Source organism: Triticum dicoccoides, chromosome 3B (assembly GCF_002162155.2).
Source record: "Triticum dicoccoides isolate Atlit2015 ecotype Zavitan chromosome 3B, WEW_v2.0, whole genome shotgun sequence".
In the NCBI taxonomy this organism is placed as follows: Eukaryota; Viridiplantae; Streptophyta; class Magnoliopsida; order Poales; family Poaceae; genus Triticum; species Triticum dicoccoides.
Genome location: NC_041385.1, coordinates 861169962 through 861176357, shown reverse-complemented (window position 1 = coordinate 861176357; position 6396 = coordinate 861169962).

Here is a 6396-nt window from a genome sequence, read left to right as displayed (position 1 = left end):
TGCTCTCTTCTGTCCATCGCTGGAACTCTGAAGTTTGCACCCTTTCTAGCATCCTCTAGATAAACAAAATGCCTTGGACTGTAACACATGCAAGTCCTTGGTTTCATTTCCATCAGATGGAAATCCTATTGTCATCCATGTTTCATATCTCATGATTGAAATATGTATTAATTGCTAGTTCAACCCGAACCGACTTTAAGCATCGCTACGATGAAAACAACCTCACCGTAGTCAACTCTTGAACTTGTTATTTCAACAAGTCGAGCTTTATGGATAAAATATTTTTATCCGTATAGGTTTTATGTTCCATAAATATTCGTTAGACTCTAAGTCTTTCGAAAGGTGTATCAAGGTTTTAATCTTGAATCACTTATATGCAAACTAACTCGGGTTGTACTGGCATTTAGCCAATTCCGGAGTCAGGGCCCATCAACGCTTCCTTGTGTATCGTAAGTATAATGTTGTCTAACAACAATATCTCGTTTGCGCACCTGAGAGGTTTGCACGAGCCTTGCCTACATGGTTCAGCAGCAAGTTCAACCGAAGTTCATACATTTTATTGTAGAGACTTCCGTATCAGTTGCAGTAGGAAACTCTGGAATTACTTCCAAGGTCTGTTTCCTTTGATCTGATGACGAAGATACTGTTTATCTCGTCGAGTTGCACTATTCTCCCACTCACCTTTTTGAAAGAACAATTTTCTTCAAAATCACACCGTTCTTTATGGCAAAACTTTTTGCCTCGGTATTGTGGTGATGGAATACCGAATAATTTGGATAACCTACAAAGTAGCACTTGTCTGATTTGGAATAGGTTTGTAACCTTTTACACAAGCCCAATATTCCAAATGTTAAGAAAAGATATAACATGGTTGGGCGTACCATACCATGCCATCATTTCAACAGACCCGATGGAGCTCTTTTCAGTGTAAAAGCCACAGTCTCTAAAGCATTACTCTTTAAAAGTGATAATGGCAAATTTATTTATGTCATATTTGATCTTACCATGTCATAAATGGTTTGATTACATCTTCACAGACATTTCACTCATAGTGGTGTTCCGGGAGGTGTAAGTTACGAAACTCTTTTCACAACTCATCAGACATTCGCTAAACATGTAGCTCAAATATTCCTTTGTGCAATCAAATTGCAGAAACATAATTTTCGAACTTCTACTTCATTTTTGAAAACCTTTCGAATGATTTCAAAAGATCCAGACTTACGTCTCATCATGTAAATATCCATATATCTACTTGAGTCATTTCAGAAGATAAATAAATCCACAACTTGCAACAACATTTATTGAACTACACACATCAAAATGTATGATCACCAATAAGTTTGTTGCTCGTTCCTTATGGCCTTTGAACAGTATTTCAGTCACTTCACTTTTTGGAGGAAAGTTGCAAGTGTCAGATGATTCAAAATCAAACGAATTCAAAATCCATCATAATGGAATTTTTCCATGCGGGTTTCTCCAATGTGACCAAATGTAGTGCCACACATGTGTGGTATTCTCATAGTCTCGCGACATTTAGCATCAGCGTTATGGATGTATCATGTTACCATCAATATTCATAACATACATCCCATCTTAGATGGAAGCATGGCCCTTCATGTTATTCATAATACTTAACAACAATTGTTGGTTTTATGAACAACTCTTTTGCAACAAACGCAATGGGCTAGAGTATATGAAACTCTAAAATGAATTATGAAAGTAAACCCAGAGGTATTGTATTATTATCAATATTCATAACATACATGTCATTCATAATGAAAGTATGGCCCTTGTGTTATTCATAGCATCGAACATAAAAAGTTCTCTTATGAACAACCCTCTTGCAAGATACCTGATGCAATGGGCTAGAGTTTGTAAAACTCTAAATGAATTATGAAAATAAATATAGACGACAATACACCGATGGAAGGTATAGTAATATTTACTATGTTCCCTGTGTATACCTTAACCTAATTTCTGGCTAGTCTTTTTAGGCCATAGTAGCTCTTACATTGATTCGCAACAAATGCAATCAAGCGGGTATCTTTGTGATTAACTCACAATACCCAAGAATTAGTGATTAACATGTTTAACAATAATTCCCAAGAACTATATCTTTGACCTGCCTACTTATACATCAAAAACTTGTATGACATTCATACATGAGCTGGATATTCCAGTCATCTTTCTTTCTGCCTATATACTTCTAACAGTTTGACTTTTAGTATTTCTCCTACTCGCAAAAGAAGCACCCAACTTAAGAGTGGCGTTAGCCCCGGACTTCCTAGGCGTGTAAGTCACACTAACACCCTTTGGACACTTCCTTTCTCTTTAAGTTGTTGTTTTATTCACCTTTCATCATATGACAGGCGTTCTTCTGGATCCCTCTCTTATCAGTCTAATGCATAGTAAACACTTTACTAATAATCTGCAATCAAACATTGCCTTGGATATTTCATATCTTTCAGCCTTTGTTTGTATCTGAAAATTAATTTTCAGTTCCATGAATATCATATAACTATCCCAACTTTCGCAGTTTGGGTTTCATGGAAGCAAACATATTCCACTTGACCATAACAGAATTCTAGCTTTTGGATCGAAGGACGAGAGTCACATGATCCATAGCATTTAGCGGGAGCATACGGAAAGCATGCGATAGGACAAAATCCTTCTCGACGCCTTTGAGGACAATCCTCATATTACCTTACCAATCGTAAAGTTTTAACCAGATATTTAACAACTATTCAATTTTAACAGGGAAGGTGGAAACGCGAGCCATTATTCTACAACTATTTTGCAAGAAACACTTAGACGGTGTTCATAATTAATTGCACTGAGAATTAAACATGTTAAGTCAACAGTGCGCTCCCACTCAAATCAATATCTCTCATAATTAATTTTCAGTGATACAAGATCCAGACTTCAATTCATCGCCATAGAATCATCATCTCATAACAGGAATTTTAATCAGTAGGCCAATTTGCCGATCACATCTCTATGTGACTCTTGTTCATCTTTCGATGCGTGTGTTCCGAGCTTAGGACGATCCTGCCATGAGCGTCAAGACAACCAAGTGATCTTGCTGCGAGGTCTGACCTCACCCGCCTCACACTTCTCTAATCGTTCGTACCCATGCATCCATGGCGCACCCCGAAAAGATAGGTGCCGTGACGGTGCTACACTTGGGAGAACACTAAATACTTGATATTTTAGTGAGAGATCACCCTAATAAAAAGCGACTACCGCGCAATCAAGAAGGGTGCATCATAAGGGATAGACATCTCAGGCAATTCATAATAGCATGATATGGTATAGCCCTTTCTGACGGAGAAGTCTTTCATTTCTTCGTCTTCGGCATTCGCGTCGGTGTTCAACTTCGTGAAGATTGCCACCACCTTGTCGGTGCACCAGATAATATCGCTATCTCCATAGCGGATAAAATAAATGCATTACTTAAGGTTGACACGTAGGTCATTAAAGTGCAATCATATGGCTCCAGCCATCATGCCGAATCATGACACACAGGTCATGTTTAATCAATTTACATCATATAGTCACCTCATACATAATCAAATTATTATGAGCACTGCTATACCACATCATATGCACATGCAAACCCTCCTGCAAAACCAAGTTAGACGTTTCTAATCGGTTCATGCAAAAACTTGTTTTTCGTGGCTTCTAAGGTTTCGACTTAAACCGCAGCTACCAACGTTTTATCATCAAGTATGATTATTCAAGTTGCTAGATTAACATCTCGGGGTGTATGAAACACGAGATAATTAAATCTCAAGCCCCATACTAAACTTCGTCATACGCATGACCCCCGTGTAGATCATATCTGCAATGCCCTTTCATCTGTGAATTTCATCTTTCTTTTGACAACGGCAGAACCCAAAGAACTGATAGCACTTCCATGATCAATCAGGATCACGGATTTCCAGAACTTAGTCAAATTCCACCATGCTGTCTCGAGATTGAGAAAACGCAAATTCTAGGGAAGCAACAAGAACGTCGGGTAATAGATTTCATCTGTCACCCGCATAAATAATTTTAAGCAATAGATCTCATCTACTACAAAATTATATTATGAAATACCCATACATCTCCATGTATTCTAGATCGTAACCTTCATCTACACATAGCACGGCTCTTGATGCCACTGTAGGGGAACACAACAAAAAACAAAAATTTTCCGACCTATGCACCAGCCCAGGACCACTATGGAGACCGCATACATGGTTTGATCTTTTCGTTACCGACTCGTAGCGCAGCGGGAAGTAGAGTCGATGACGACTCGCGATGCAGATCCCCGCAACTAAGACTTACAACCTCCCAACCGCGAGGATATATACCCTCATCTTCTCCTCAGACAGCCCTCCCGGAGGCGGTCGAACAGCCCTCCCGGACGGTGTCACAGACAGCCCTTCGGGAGGACCTTCGAAACTCGAACGGTCACTCGGACAGCCCTTCGGGAGGACCTTCAAAATTCGGATGGTCACATGGACAGCCCTTTGGGAGGAACTCATGAACTAAGACCGAAACTACGATCTCTCTACATAGTTGCACACATACGGTGTCATCTATCCGGCAGGGCTTCGCCGTCCAGAACTAGTTCCTGCCGGAACCCAAACAGCCTTTCGGCTCTACGAAACTATTTCGCTGGGAGGGAGAGAAGAAGCCAGATCATTGCATGGCACTTGTATGAGATCAAAGGGATGAGTGTGGAGAGTGCCTCTCCACCTCTATTTATAGGAAAAACCCAAGGGGTAGGGGCACATGAAAAACCCCAAAATGCCCACACTTTATGTCACACATAAAGGGCATAAAGGTCATAAAGGGATGTCAAGTGGAGCCCCATGGAGGAGCTGCACCCTCCAACGTCCCACCTTCATGGGGGGCCCCCAAAGGGGGTTCCTTGATCCCCAAGTCCTTCTAGAAGCCTTTTGGGAAAAGCCCCAAAAGGTGGCTTTCCATAAATATCCCAAAAAGCACTTTCACTATTCATGACAGCATTTTTCAGCGTCCGTTCAAACTGAAAATATTTATGTTGGCTTAGAACATTTCCAGTACCCACCAAAATGATTTTCAATGCGTTCCGAAACAATTCCCGTTTAGTGATTTTCATCTGCGAAAAGCATCTGAAGTGGTTCCGGCAGCTCCGGAGCATATCCAGTTATTATCCCGAAAAATTTTAGAAAGCTTCCAGAATGATTCTGGCACCCTCCAAGAATTATCAGGCATGTGCCAAAACCAATTTGACTTAATGGTATCCCCTGAAACAATTTTTCAGTTTCACCGAAAGTCATCCGATGACCTCTCTCTGCGGAACCTTTTCCGCTGTCCGGAACTTTTCCGGTGTCCGAAACTTTTCTGGTGTCCGAAACTTTTCCGGTGATTTTCTCTCAGACTCCTTGTCTAGTATTCAGCAGATAGATGACACTTAAGCGTGTGACCCTGTAGGTTCGGTGAAGTATAGACATGACCCGGAACCCCTTCCGATCAATGATCAACATCGGAGCCGTGGACACCCATATTGACCCCTATACCCACACGAATGAATATTCGAGTGAACCTCCAGTTAGCGTGTTCTATTCCTGTTGCTTCACGATATCTTACAAATACCCGAGGTGAGACATGTTGGCATTCCCGTGGATCAACAACTTGTCCACTATGCTAGTTACCTCGTTACCGGTATTGTTCTCTTTTCTCGTTTCCGTGTTTCGACATCCCTGTGATCAAATCACACTGTCTGTGGCCAGACGATGATGGATACTGTAACACCGAGAGGGCCTGAGAATATCTCTCCGTCGTCGGAGGAGCAAATCCCAATCTTGAGCTATCAAGTTACTTGACAGACTTTTCCATGAACCCGTAAGCCGCCGTAATAGCCACCCATTTACGGATGACGTTTAACACACCCCAAAGTTCATGAAGCAAGTATGAAGAAACTCGATACTCTCATGGTCTAAGGAATTATGCAAACATTAACCATCTCTGTGTTATCAACCATAAACTTGTGACGAATGAATCTCATAGTATAACATCAATCCGGGTCGATTCAACACAAATGTTCTCTTAACATTTTTCCCTCAAAGTTGCTGGCATAGACATGCCCATGACCAGGAAAACAGAATCATCATGCAACACTTGAGCTAGTCTTAGAGGCCAGACTAGGAATACTTCTTACCGTTTATTATTCCACACGTGCATATGAGTCTTCCTCCGAGCCTCGTGTTATTGCAGACTCGAGAACCATAGCAGTTATAGCATGGAAGATAAACATAATTATGAACATGGAGATAAGTAATAGTATTTATTATTGCCTCTAGGGCATATCTCCTACAGCTCGCTCGCTGGAGTCGAGCTTGTGGCGGCGGCCAGAGCTACGGGCGT